Source organism: Thalassophryne amazonica, chromosome 6, assembly GCF_902500255.1.
Source record: "Thalassophryne amazonica chromosome 6, fThaAma1.1, whole genome shotgun sequence".
In the NCBI taxonomy this organism is placed as follows: domain Eukaryota; kingdom Metazoa; phylum Chordata; class Actinopteri; order Batrachoidiformes; family Batrachoididae; genus Thalassophryne; species Thalassophryne amazonica.
This window is the reverse complement of record NC_047108.1, coordinates 1815652-1830785: the sequence shown is the minus strand read 5'-3', so window position 1 is coordinate 1830785 and position 15134 is coordinate 1815652.

The following is a 15134-nucleotide window of genomic DNA, read 5'->3' as shown; positions in this document are numbered from 1 at the left end:
AGAATGTACAAAGAAGGAGAAACTAGAAACCCAGAATAAGGCTGAACTCTTGTGACCAAACAAGCATACTTATATTGGAACTACATTGGACTGAAAAATATTAGACAACATTGAGGGTTGACCTAGCTCCCTTTTGGATACCATAGTATCCAAAATGGTACCTGCCTTTTAGGTAAACATAACGATTACTGTATATACACACTATATTACTGCATATATTATACCTTTAATGGACCAGATTTATTGGTTTAAATTAAAAAGACTTTTAGCATTTAAATTTACCTACAAATCACACAATAAAATTAGCTACCATACTGTAATAATAATATTTTATTCTAATTCACATTATTATGTAATATACCACTGAAAAATCACACAAAAAATCCAAAAATAAACACAGAATCATTACAACACACTTAAATCAATACATTGTACTTATATGAATACATTATACTACATATGTGGTATATTCATGGGATGATGAGTAATATTTAGCCATTTTCTTTCAATAAATCCAGTTTTTTGGGAACTAGTGACTAAGATTTCAGGTGTTCTATTGTGAACATTTACAACTCTGGTCCAGCAGGCTTTCCACATGTAAAATAACACTTGTGGTGTTTTGGTATGAATTAATGTGATCACTTGTCTTGAAATTGGCCAAACACTTGTGATTTTCATTTAATAGTTATTATTTAGGGTAGTGTGTGTGTGTGTATATATATATATATATATATATATATATATATATATATATATATATATATATATATATATATATATATATGTATAATTTTTATGCTCTCCTTATAAGGTTTAATAAGTGAGGCTAAGTGTTGCAAACAAATTGAAATGGGTCCATCACCAAAGACCATGTAATTCTTATTAGTATAGGAATATTTAGTATTGTTGATTATTATATTTGAAGTTCCAATATAGGCTGATTGTTAGAAATAGAGGGCACCATGCTGCCTGAGGGGCTGCAAAAAAAACAAGCTTGTGAAAAATTAGCATAATAGGCTACTTGTAACGATATATCTAAAATTTGTGTAAAGCATGTCAAGCAAAAGTATAAGCAAAATTATAAGTATAAGCAAAAGTAATCAGAGGAGGAGGAGGCACACAGTCAAGAAGCAGCCTGAGCAGCCTTTGTGCGTGTGGCACCGCCTGCGTCACAGCAGACAGTTTTCCACTGACGAAAAAGGCTGCAGCGGCCCACGTGTCTCGGTGCTGTGCTACAGACACAGACACTTTAAACTTTTTTGACTTTCGCTGTCAGTGTGATCTGTCTGCTATCACACCAACAGATCACACCTCATCATGGTCGAGTGGTGCTTTAAAAGTTTAAATCATCATAGTGTTTCATTATTCAGGTCTGTTCTCCTACTGCCACCTCCAGCTCTGCCTCCTGTCTTTCTGTTAGTGCCACTGTCTCCAAGCCGTACAACATAGCTGGTCTCACTACTGTCTTGTAAACTTTCTCCTCCACTCTTGCTGATATTCTTCAGTCACAAATCACTCCTGCCACCTTTCTCCACCCACTCCACCCTGCCTGCACTCTCTTCTTCACCTCTCTACCACACTCTCCAATTACTTTGGACAGTTGACCCCAAGTATTTAAACTCATCTGTTTTCACCATTTCTACTCCTTGTAACTGCACTATTCCACTAGGCTCCCTCTCATTCACACACATCTCCACCCATCTCTCCAGGCTACACTTAGCCTGCTCTCTACTCTCACTACAGATCACAGTGTCATCTGCAAACATCATAGTCCATTGAGATGCCTGTCTGAGGTCATGTGTCAACCTGTCCATCGCCATTGCAAACAAGAAAGTTTCAAGGACTGCAGGTGTAATGTGGCTGGACACAAATGCAGGACTCCAGAACACAGACATAGGAATAATAAAAGGCTTTATCTTAAGACGTTGCAGAGATACAGTACACAGTATGGCAGGCAGAGAGGTGGAGGTACAAACAGTTGAGAGGCAGGGGCGTGGTCCGAACAAGCCGAGGTCAAAAACACAGCGAGACAAAGTACAAGGGCAAAGACAGGCATAATCCAAAAACATAGAGTGAGGTCTAAATACCGTGAGGCAACAGGTCAAGGAACTAAGGCTGGAATGAGGATAACTACATCACAATGAACTGGCACCGCAGTGAGGGAAGTGAGGGGCTTAAATGTCACAGGTGATGGAATCAGTAGAGATGGTTCTGGAAAGAGGTGTGGTTTGGTGAATCAAAGAAGAGAGAAGCGAGGCAAGAGAGTGAGTGTGTGAAAAACAAATCACTGCAAAGCAAGAGGAATAAGTGACAAAAAAAAAAAACAATGGTGAATATAATGTGCCCAAAGACGAATCAAAACCGGCAACAAAGAAATGAAGGGACCTACATAAAAACAGAACAGCAAGAGAAATAAAAGACTATAACCAAAACTAGAACAGAACTGAACATGGCTGGAGTATATAAGTTGCAGCAAACGATGATAAAGTAGTAAATCAAATGAAAGATTAAATAGAGAATAGATGAACAGAGAACAAAACCACAGATGGTGGTAAACAATGCAATAAATGATAAAACAAAAGATAAACGCTAATAGAGAACAAGACCATTGACAATAGGAACATAACCAGAAAATACTCATAAAACACAAAAGATAAGTGAGAAACAAAACCAGAGAATACCATAACATGAAGAAAAGAAATTAACAGAGCCAAACTAAGAATTAAATGACAAAAGTATAATTGTATGAAAAAATAAAACATCATTAGAGAAAACCTGTATATGGAACAGGGATAAACCCAGTCATAAACTCCGGGCCGGGGCAGAACCTGGCAGATAGGATTCAGTGCATAATCACACCTCCACCTTGAATGAGTCTGTCATTCCTACTGTGCATCTCACTGCTGTCACACTATCCTTGTACATGTCCTGTACTATCCTCACATACTTTCCTACCACTCCAGACTTTCTCATACAATACCACATCTTTTCTCATGGCACCCTGGCATAAACTTTCTCTAAATCCACAAACAAAACTCCTTCTGGCCTTCTCTGTACTTCTCCAACAGTATTCTCAGAGCAACCATTGCATCTGTAGTGCTCTTTCTTGGCATGAAACCATATTTCTGCTCACAGATCTTTACCTGTTTTCTAAGACTAGCTTTGAGTACTCTTTAACATAACTTCATAATGTGGCTGATCACCTTTATGCCTCTGTAGTTACTGCAGCTCTGCACATCACCCTTGTTCTTGAAAATAGGAACCAGCACACTTTGTCTCCACTCCTCAGGCATCCTCTCACTTTCCAAGAGTTTATTAAACAATCTGGTTAGAAACTCCACTGCCAATCTCTCCTACACATTTCCATGCCTCCACTGGAATGCCATCTGGACCAACTGCCTTTCCAGTCTTCATCCTCTTCATAGCTACCATCACTTCATCCTTACTAATTTCTTGTACTTCCTGATTTACTTATTCTCTCTCATTTTCTTCATTTATTAGCTCCTCAAAATATTCCCTCCGCCTTCTCAACACACACTCCTTGCTTGTCAGCACATTACCATGTGCATCTTTTACCACCTTAAGCTACTGCACATCCTTTCTAGCTCTGTCCCTTTGTCTGGCCAATCGGTACAAGTCCTTTTTACCTTCCCCACTATTCAACTTTTTGTACAGCTCGCAATATGCCTTTTCCCTAACTTTTGCCACTTCTCTTTTCATCTTATGTCATATCTTCTTGTACTTCTTCATCTCTCCGACTATCACAAAACTTTTTTGCCAACCTCTTTCTCCTTATGCTTTGCTGGATATCTTTGTTCCACCACCAAATCTCCTTCTCTTCCTTCCATTGCCCAGATGTCACACCCATTACCTTCCTAGCTGTCTCCCTCACCACATCTGCAGTACTTTTCCAGTTGTACAAAATTGCTTCCAGTCCATCCAGTGCCTCTCTCACCTGCTCAATTAATTTCAAACAACAGTCTTCCTCCTTCAGCTTCAACCATTTGATCCTTTATTGAGCTCTCACTTTTCCTCTTCTTTGTTACGTCTAAAGTCATCCTACAAACCACTATCCTATGCTGTCTAGCTACACTCTCCTACCACCTGACAGTCTCTAATTTCTTTTAGCTTGGATCTCCTACACAGAATGTATTCCACCTATGTGCACCTTCCTCCACTCTTTTGTTACTCTGTGCCTCTCCCTTTTCCTAAAATAGGTATTCACCAAGCCATTTCCATCCTTTTTGCAAAATCAAATACCATTGCCCATTGAAGTCCGCTCCAGTCACCATTCTTTCATGCTTGGGCACACTCTCCACCACCTCATCTTACTCGCTCCAGAAATCTTCTTTCTCCTTCATCTTGACACAAAATACAAACATATTAAATGGCTAATGTCCTCAGTTTGTGTGTGACTAAAATTGCACACATGCACAGTTGTTTGTCTTATCTGCATTCTGCTGTAAGCAGGTGCTTTTAATTTGACAAACAGAGATGGTGCTGGACAGTGACTGTAGCACATACCAAATTGTGGCAAACATTAAAAGTACTACACATTTCACTCATGGTGCCAACATGACACTTAACTCACTTATGGTAACAGAAACATAACACTTAACTAAACCGACTAAACTAATTGAACTACAAAAACACAATAAATCACTAACACTAACAACACTGTTAAACTAACATGAACCATAATAACAACATTTAAACCCCCAAACTCCCATGGTGCATTGCAGCACAACACCCATTGTTTATTGGTTAACTAAAATTGCTAATTTCTCCAAAAATATTTGTCCTATTAGCTTTCCATTTTCGCAGCATTCGTCCTTGACCAAAATACATAAGCATACTACATGGCAATGTCAGCTCTCCTTGGTTTTTACATGATTGAAGCCATACGCAACGCACACGCACGCGCACACACACACACACACACACACACACACACACACACACACACACACACACACACACACACACACACACACACACACACACACACACACACACACACACACACACACACACACAGGCCACCTGGCTATTATAATATAGTTGGCTGGAGGATCCACACTTTTTTACTTTCCTGGATGACCAGTTAAAATTCTTTTTTCAGATGAATTCAATTGAAACTTCAGCTCGTGTCAGCTGGGAAGCCTTCAAAGCCTTTATTAGGGGTCAAAAAATCAATATCACTAGCTATAAAGCTAAGCTGACATATCAAAAGGCCAAAATGCAGGAAAGAAAAATCAAATGTGTGGAAAAAAAAATACTACCATTCAGGTTCACCTGAAGATCATAACTAATTACTCTTGCTAAGAGCACTACAAAACAAATTATATCAGCATCAAAAGTAATGGCTGGTCTTGTATGTCTTAACCAAACCTTCTGTGAACAGGCTGGGAAGGTGCTGAGGTGGCGGATTATGCAGTTACAGAGTGAGAGGCTTATTACTTCACTAAAGAATTACAAAGGAGAGACCAATATAGACCCAACTGAAATAAATGAAATATTTAAAGATTCCTGCAAAAAGCTTTACAGTTCAGAGATAATAATGAGACAGCAGAAGTCGATGCTTTTTTTAAATGGAATTCAGTAGTCCCTGTTATGTGTCGGACGCAGCTCGGAGAACCGACCAGCGTTTGAAGGACCCAGTATGAAATAAGCAGAGCACGGTACAAAGGCTAACTGAATTTAATACATAACAGTGATAATACAGAAAGGTGCGGTCTGGCGTGGTGCGCTCCCAGCAGCGCTAACGGTCCGGAGCCAGAAGCTGTTTCGGACCCAAGGACCCCGCCGACACCCCCCAGGTGGCCGCAACAACCGAGTCTGTGAAAGAAGGAACCATTATGTGAGTCCACACTCTACACACAGAACACTTAAAGGTGTACAAACAGCAAACACTTCCTGGCTTGATTGCTGATCAGCTTCCAACCTGCAGGCATGGAACATCCAGTTCACAAAACTCCACCGCAGTGGAAGCTGATACATGACTAACAAACAGCTCAATACAATAAGGTGTGAGGGACACCACATTTACTGACTGTATAACTGTTAGTCACAAAATCTAACGTACCTCAGGAAGTGTGCTGACGAGCGTGAGACCTCACCCCCTCCTCTTTCACAGACTGTGCATCAAACCTGGACGTTTCTCAGCATCCGCTGCTGATGAGATGGCTCCCGAGACGACGATCTCACCCGTCTGGTCACAAGGTCGAGTCTCTGGCAAATACACACTGTATACTCCAGTCTTAAATGCTAACATGCTCCAATCCATCCAGATGCACCACAGCTGTGAGTCCTGACGAGTCGCAGGTGATCAGGGTGAGGTCCTGACAGCCTCAGCAACACAGCCACTCAGTCCCAAACGCACGCCACCTGGGAGGAAAACAAAAAGACAAACAAACCGGCAGCCAGGCCCCCCCAGCCATATAACAGTCCCAGAAGAGTTTAGAACTAACCAGACAAAGTCATAACTTTAGAGGAAATATCTGCAGCTACTGCCAGTCTGAAAAACACCCGGGCCAGATGGTATACCAATAGAAATTTGTAAAAACATTAAAGGTAGCTTGCTGATGCCACTTTTGGAAATGTTTAGGGAATCCTTTGACCAGGGTAGTTTTTCTTGAGAGGAGCAGTGATCACCTTGCTTTCTTAGGCTGGTAAACCAAATAATAAATGTGAAAACCTGTCATGTGGGTGGTTGTGTTATGTGGGGATTTACGTATTTTCATTGTATTCATGTTGTGGTCTTTCTCTGTGTTCTGGTTTTGGTTTGCTTGGTGTTTGTCTGACTGCACTCTCTTGTCTGGTGGTTGGGATCTGGGTGTGTCTGGTCCCTTTTGTTTGCCACACCCTCTTCCTGGTTATCCTCCCACACCTATATCTCATTTGCCCTAAACTTTTTTCTTCTTTTTTTCCCCATGCCTTTGCCAGCTCATTGTTCCTTGTGTCTTTGTTCCAACTCTTCTGAGGAGTTCTTTATTGATTCATTTCTTAGTTCCTTGGATCTGCCCTTTCTAGCAGACCAACAAAATGATGCTTTAAGTAAACCAATCTCTATTGAGGAAATAAATGTAGCCATTTCTAGATTAAAAAGTGGGAAGGCAGTGGGGGCAGATGGTTACTGTTCTCAATTTTACCGCACCTTTAGAGCTGATCTAACACCACTCTTACACAAAACGTTTAACTGGGTTGTACAAAAGGGAGGGGTCCCCTCACCTTCTGGAGAGAGGCGATCATCTCTGTAATTCCTAAGGAGGGAAAAGATGCTCAGGAGTGTGGGAACTACCGCCCAATTTGTGTTCTCAATTTAGATTATAAACTGTTTACTTTCATTCTAACACGGAGACTGGAAATATTATTACCTGACATTATTGATATTGATCAGACTGTGTTTATTCATCATAGACAAACTTCAGATAATATAAGAAGAATATTGCACATTTTAAAACCATTTACATAAAGATAAAATCAAATCCATCCTTATAAGTTTAGACGCTGAGAAAGCCTTTGACTCGGTCAGATGGTCCTTTCTATACAAGGTTTTGAGGAAATTTGGATTTCAGGATAGTTTTATTAAAATAACTCAAGCTCTCTATAATGAACCCTCAGCCCGTATTAAAGTTAATGGAGACCTTTCGGCCTCTTTTGTCCTGGAACGTGGTTGTAGACAGGGCTGCCCACTCTCCCCCCTTCTATTTGATCTATTTATAGAGTCATTAGGTCAACTGATAAGGCAGACTCCAAATATTAAAGGCATTACAATGGTGGGAATGGTCCATAAGGTGGAGCTGTTTGCAGATGACATTCTGGTTTGCCTGGGGGACCCTAGGCGCTTTTCTACTACAAAGCTCCAGCACTACTTGGCTCTACTCTACTCGGCTCTACTCGATTTGGTTCCAAGCTCGTCTTTTTCTACTACAAATAATACCTCTTCAATGTGGGCGGGGTCAGCAGAGCAAACTGCAGTGATGTCGTTTTATACGCAACATAAACATAAACAATGGCGGACTTTTGTGTGTTTACTGCTCTGTGAGTTTTTAAGAGAAAGCTGCTGGCGGCGAGATGAAACACGCTTGAAAAGTACAGAAGACTTTGGGAATTCATACAACAATATGAAGACGAAGATGATAAGATACAAGCTGAAAAGACGAAGCGACAAAGCATGACGGTAACCTAACTGATAGCTTCATAAGTAGCTCGTAAATAAGTAATAACTGCAGGCTGTTGCTATTAACTATTAAAATTGTGGCTGTCAAAATAAAGCGTTAATTTAGATTAATTAATTACAATACCTATCAGGCCTTCAGTCACACTTTGCTACGTTTTGTTTTGACGTCAGTGACTTAGTCTGTAAATAAAGATGCATTTCTGAGAGCAATAAACGTGTTAATGTCAATACTTTTTTTTCACCAAAGTAACTTGCTTTGATAACTTATTGTTAAATCTCAAATGTGGGAGTTTGTGTGTTTACTGACGTTCATGCACAAAATGTTGATTCGGTTTTAATGACCGTTTTTAATTAACATCATCACTGAACTCGAACAGGTTTAAAACACATTAAAAACGTTTGTTTTTCATCCAGCTTTTAATGTTCAATAGACAAATTTAAATATGAAATCTAAGATAATTATTAAAGGAGTCATATTGTGCAGAAAGAATCAGCCTCCAAACTCCCACAATTCTGTTTTATAGATATGTTTTATAATATAGCCTTTTATTGTCATTGTACACATAAATACAATGAAATTTGTCTGCATTTAACCCACTCAAATTACACTTAAACAGTTCTCCCAATTAAAGATCAATTTACAGCTTGTTTAATACCTCCTTGATATGTAACAAAAGTAACCCTGATCCTTTTTTACCTGATTATTAAATACCCCAAACACACACAGATCTGAGGTTTTTTTTTTAATATACCTGCAATTAAATGATTCATTTAGATTAACTAATCACAGACCTTGTAATTAATTACATTATTTTTTAATAACCTGACAGCACTAATTAAAATATGTATGCTGTGTGTGTGTTTCAGATGGTTTTCTGCCACGGAATGGGACACCTTTGTCATCATCATGTTATACACCGGTTATGTTTCACTGTGAATTTTGAATAAATGTTTGTACTTTTTGCTAAAATGTCTCCACTTTTGTGTAACATCAGTTTGATTTGTAAAAGTTACCAAGGTTTACTGATTTAAAGGCTAACAGTTTGAAAAGCTGTTTAAGCAAAATCCAGTAGTAAAATAAGTTTTACATTTAATGGGGTCAAAAATGTAAATTGAAGTAAACAGACAGTAAAACTGGTTGTTCAAAATTCCTTGATGTAATGATGCCGTCACTGAAGTGACTAAACCTTTTTATGTTAAATCCCATTTGGTAAAATCTCAGTTTAGACATGGTTATTCCAGCATCTGTGTAAAGATTCAGCCAGGTGTCATGTGCAGTGTCTTCTGGAGCGGCAGAACCAAAATTAAAAATTCTTAGAAATGAACCTTCATTGCACCAAAACATCAATGACAAAATGTTTTTTACTGTTGACTCAGCCTGAAATGACAAATTATGATACAGTCACATGAGTCATATTGTTTACAAAAAAAAAAAAAAAAAGCAACACAAACTATATGTTGTGTGGGCCGCTGAAGAGGAGGTACTGCTGGCCCACCACCACCAGAGGGCACCCTGCCTGGAGTGCGGGCTCCAGGCACCAGAGGGCGCTGCCATCTCACAGGAGCAGCCGGGGTGACAGCTGTCACCTACGACAGCTGTTACCAATCTTCTGATCCGCAGCGGTATATCTGCAAGACGTCATCTCCACTTCTCTGCCGAGATATCGCTCTACCAAGGAGGTAACGTATCCAGCCAAACAGAGTATCTTTTGACCATTAAATACTTTTTGCCTTTACACAGAAAGAGAAAAGAACAGCAGGAGACTGTATTTTGGATAAGTACTCACATTCCTGCACTACAGTGTTTTTTCCTGACGAGAGGTGGAGGTGGTTTTTCCACCATACGTGTTGCTGGGTGCAGGCGCACCCACATCTGACTGTTTCTGTTCCTCGCCAGCAGTACCGGATCCGACAAGCGGAGGCAGTGGCCCCCTCGAGTTCGGGACTTGGCGGCTCCAGTATTCCCGGGGTTCGGTGGCGGAGGAAATCGTGTGGTTCCGGTTCTGCTTTGGACAGACGTCTCCTATCTTCGAGCCTGCCCACATGACACCTTTGTGATTCGGCTTTATTGTCTGTTATTGTAATCGGTTGTGTTTGTTGTGCTTATTTCACAACAGTAAAAGTGTTATTTGACTTCCTCCATTGTCCGTTCATTTGCGCCCCCTGTTGTGGGTCCGTGTTCCTACACTTTCCCAACACTATACAAAAGTTTCATGTGTCTGTAGTCTGGGTTGGGGGCGCAGGTCACATGCCCTGGTCACGCATCGCGTGCACAAGGTCACCCAGCACGCCAAGATAAGCCTGATTAAATGCAGCTTCCACCACCGTTGTTTCCTCAAGGATCAGTCAGATGTGTCGATCACACTGAACCCAGTTCAGCTTCAGCCTCAACATCACTCAAGATGGACAGATTCTCCTGCCGGAACAGGCTCCTTTTTCTCTTGCCTGGACAATAATGAAGGTAGAAATGGGAAAGAAAGTTTAAAAAACTTAAAAAAAAAAAAAACCTTCAGTCTCTGTATGATCATTCCCCAGAGTTTCAGTTATCTTGGTCACTTTGCATAAAAATTATGTTCTTTCAAAATTATCCTCCAACAAATCAGACCATTTGGAGTATATTTTTGAAAGAACATGACTTTCATGCAAAGCGACCAAGATAACTTTGCTGGACCTTTGTGGGATTTATTACAATATTTATGGGTTCTGGGTTTTTGTTTTTTTTGGTGGTGGTGGTGGGGGGTGGGGGGGGCGGTCAGCCTGTATATATCGTATTTAGGAAAGTTACGTGATGTGAGACACGTGACGAGGTGTTTTTCTGTTAGAAGTTAATACTTTAAAGCGGAGCATGGAGTTAGCTACCTCGCTGGTTAGCAGTCAGCTAGCTCACTGTGTCCACATACATGAGACAACGATGTTACTTTAACACAAGTTTAGACTCAAAATCTTCATTTGTTAATGTGTGCTTCCCACCAATGGGATAAGTAACATTAAACGGTGCTTTCAAGCAGACTACAGACTACAGTCACAAAAACACTTAACATCCGTCACTTCCAACAAAGCCGAGTCGCGGTCATCCTGCCTCTGGGTGTTCGCCGGTCGGTCTCCGTAAATAGATTGCGGTCAGACCGTTTCCAGCCCTTACGGCCCGACCTACTCCGGTCGTTGTGGTCCTGTAATCACTTTTAAGCTTTTTCAGCTGTTCTCTGTGTTGCTGTAATGTCCGGTAACCGTGAGCGGCCAAAGACCGGGAAATTTTCTCCATTCGGATCATTTCATCTCTCCTCCGCCACCAAACACAAACGCTGAGTAGTGCTCATCCATGGACCACTGTGTGGTTTTATGGGAGTAAAAAAAAAAACTTGCCGTGAAATGAAAGAAAAGGACGGTCACTGTAACACCGCTGTGACTATTTAAAAATGGCGGGTTTTGATTTTCGTCTCGGATGGTGCACTCATGACTCATCCAGTGACGACATTCTCTGACCAATCAGTGGCCAGTAGCCTGTTGACGTCACATTTTAGTATCGGCTCGGCTCGCTTGGAACCGCTCCTGAGCAGGTACTAAAAAAAGCACTCGGTACCAGGTACTAACCCTAGTGGAAAAGCAAAAAAACGAGTAGAGTCAAGCTGAGTAGTGCCGAGTAGTGCTACTTTTGTGAAGTAGAAAAGCGCCACCTGAGAGGTCTCTTCCTGAACTTATGACTATATTGTCAAAATTTGGCAAATGATCTGGATATAAAGTTAATATTTCAAAAACATAAGTGATGACTGTTAACTATAATCCCTCTGCAATTTTGAAGAATACATTTAATTTAAACTGGGAGAATGATGAAATTAAATACTTGGGGATAAATTTAACTAGAGACCTTACGGGTCTGTGAACTATGTTCCACTATCTCAAAGGATAAAAGAAGATCTATACCGATGGGCTCTGGTGACCTTCTTAAGCTCAAGCTCAAGAATGAGCGCAGTTAAAATGAATATCCTCCCGCGTCTGCTCTACTTGTTCGGGAATCTACCAACTGAGGTCCCTGACACTCAATTTGATGAGTGGGACAAATGGTTCTCTAGATTTATATGGCAGGGCAAAAACCCAAGAATTAGGTATCAATCAATCAATCAATTTTTTTATATAGCGCCAAATCACAACAAACAGTTGCCCCAAGGCGCTTTATATTGTAAGGCAAAAGCCATACAATAATTATGTAAAACCCCAACGGTCATAAATGACCCCCTGTGAGCAAGCACTTGGCTACAGTGGGAAGGAAAAACTCCCTTTTAACAGGAAGAAACCTCCAGCAGAACCAGGCTCAGGGAGGGGCAGTCTTCTGCTGGTACTGGTTGGGGCTGAGGGAGAGAACCAGGAAAAAGACATGCTGTGGAGGGGAGCAGAGATCGATCACTAATGATTAAATGCAGAGTGGTGCATACAGAGCAAAAAGAGAAAGAAACACTCAGTGCATCATGGGAACCCCCCAGCAGTCTACGTCTATAGCAGCATAACTAAGGGATGGTTCAGGGTCACCTGATCCAGCCCTAACTATAAGCTTTAGCAAAAAGGAAAGTTTTAAGCCTAATCTTAAAAGTAGAGAGGGTGTCTGTCTCCCTGATCTGAATTGGGAGCTGGTTCCACAGGAGAGGAGCCTGAGGTATCTGACTCTTCAATTGGCTAAGGGGGCGGGGGGTGGTCTCCCTTGCATGAAATATTATTATTTTGCTTCTCAAGTAGCCTCACTTCATTATTGGTGTAATGAATCTTACCAGGCAAGGTGGAAGGAGATACACAATTCTACACAATTCCCTCTCCATGCTGTTTTAGCTGATGGGGGTCTGATGTGTCGCCTTGAGAAGGTGGGGAACCCCTGCTTAACTCACACTCTTCAGGTTTGGATGAAGGTGATTAACATCTGTGGAATCCATAAAATGATGAGACTGTTTAGATGGGTGGCTTATGACTTAGATTTTATTCCAAACAGAGGCGATTCCTGTTTTAAACTGTGGTCTAATACAGGTCTAACAACTTATCTCTCACTTACACAAAAGGGTTCTATACATTGTTTTGAATTTCTACAGGAAAAGCATGGTTTCAAATGGAGTGACCTACACAGATATTTTCAAGTAAGATCTTATATTAAACATGAATGTAAATTAGCAGATTTCTCTGAGGTAGAATCAAAGTTTTTCCTCACTATTAAATCTGCTTTCTCAGTGACTCCTTCCAAATCCATCTCCAGTCTATACACTGCTCTATCTCTGGATAGCAACAACACCTTTTATGTGAAAGAAAAATGGGAAAGGGAAGCAGGTATTAACCTAAGTGAAGCAACTTGGAATGTGATATGGAAATTCCAATGGACAACATCAGTGTATGATTACAGTTATTTTATTCTTTTTACTGTAATGTATTCTTCTTCTTCTTTTTTTTTTGGCAGCGCCTGGCGGAGCACTGCCTTTTGTTGTTCTTGTACATAGATGATTTAAGTTGTGGAATTGTGTAAAGGCAGGTCGAGTTGTGTGCTTCAGAACAAGATTGTCTATGATTTACCATGTGGAATGTGTTTTCTCTTTTTGGATTTCTCCCTTTTTGAAAACAGATTTCTGTTTTTGAATGTGTGAGCCATTGGCCTGGAATACTGGAGAGAAGGGACATTCTCAAATGTCCCTTCTCTCCCTCTCTCAAATGCACACGCTGTTCATCGATAAGCAATAATAATAATAATACTTGTAACAGTACAAGACATAAGAAAATGAGGTAGAAATAGAATATGTATGTATGTATATATATATATATATATATATATATATATATATATACACACACACACACACACACACGCACTCACATACATGCGTATGTACAGTGAGGAAAATAAGTATTTGAGTTCTCCCACTTAGAAATTATGGAGGGGTCTGAAATTTTCATCTTAGGTGCATGTCCACTGTGAGAGACATAATCTAAAAAAAAAAAAATCCGGAAATCACAATGTATGATTATTTTAATTTATTTGTATGTTACTGCTGCAAATAAGTATTTGATCACCTAACAACCAGCAAGAATTCTGTCTCTCACAGACCTCTTAATTTTTCTTTAAGAAGCCCTCTTATTCTGCACTCTTCACCTGTATTAATTGCACCTGTTTGAACTTGTTACCTGTATAAAAGACACCTGTTCACACACTCAATCAATCACACTCCAACCTGTCCACCATAGCCAAGACCAAAGAGCTGTGACACCAGGGACAAAACTGTAGACCTGCACAAGGCTGGGATGGACTACAGGACAACAGGCAAGCATCTTGGTAGAAGACAACTGTTATGATTATTTATTAGAAAGTGGAAGAAACACAAGATGACTGTGAGTTTCCCTCGGTCTGGGATTCCATGCAAGATCTCACTTTGTGGGGTAAGGATGATTCTGAGAAAGCTCAGAACTACACAGGAGGACCTGGTCAATGACCTGAAGAGAGCTGGGACCACAGTCACAAAGATTACATTAGTAACACATGATGCTGTCATGGTTTAAAATCCTGCAGGGCAGCAAGGTCCCCCTGCTCAAGCCAGCACATGTCCAGGCCCATTTGAAGTTCACCAGTGACCATCTGGATGATCCAGAGGAGGCATGGGAGAAGGTCATGTGGTCAGATGAGACCAGAATAGAGCTTTTTGGAGTCAACTCCACTTACCATGTTTAGAGGATGAGAACAACCCCAAGAAAACCATCCCAACCGTGAAGCATGGGGGTGGAAACATCATACTCTGGGGGTGCTCTTCTGCAAAGGGGACAGGACGACTGCACCGTATTGAAGGGAGGATGGATGGGGTCATGTATTGCGAGATCTTGGCAAACAACCTCCTTCCCTCAGTAAGAGCATTGAAGATGGGTCATTGCTGGGTCTTCAGCATGACAATGACCCCAAACACACAGCCAGGGCAACTAAGGAGGGGCTCCGTAA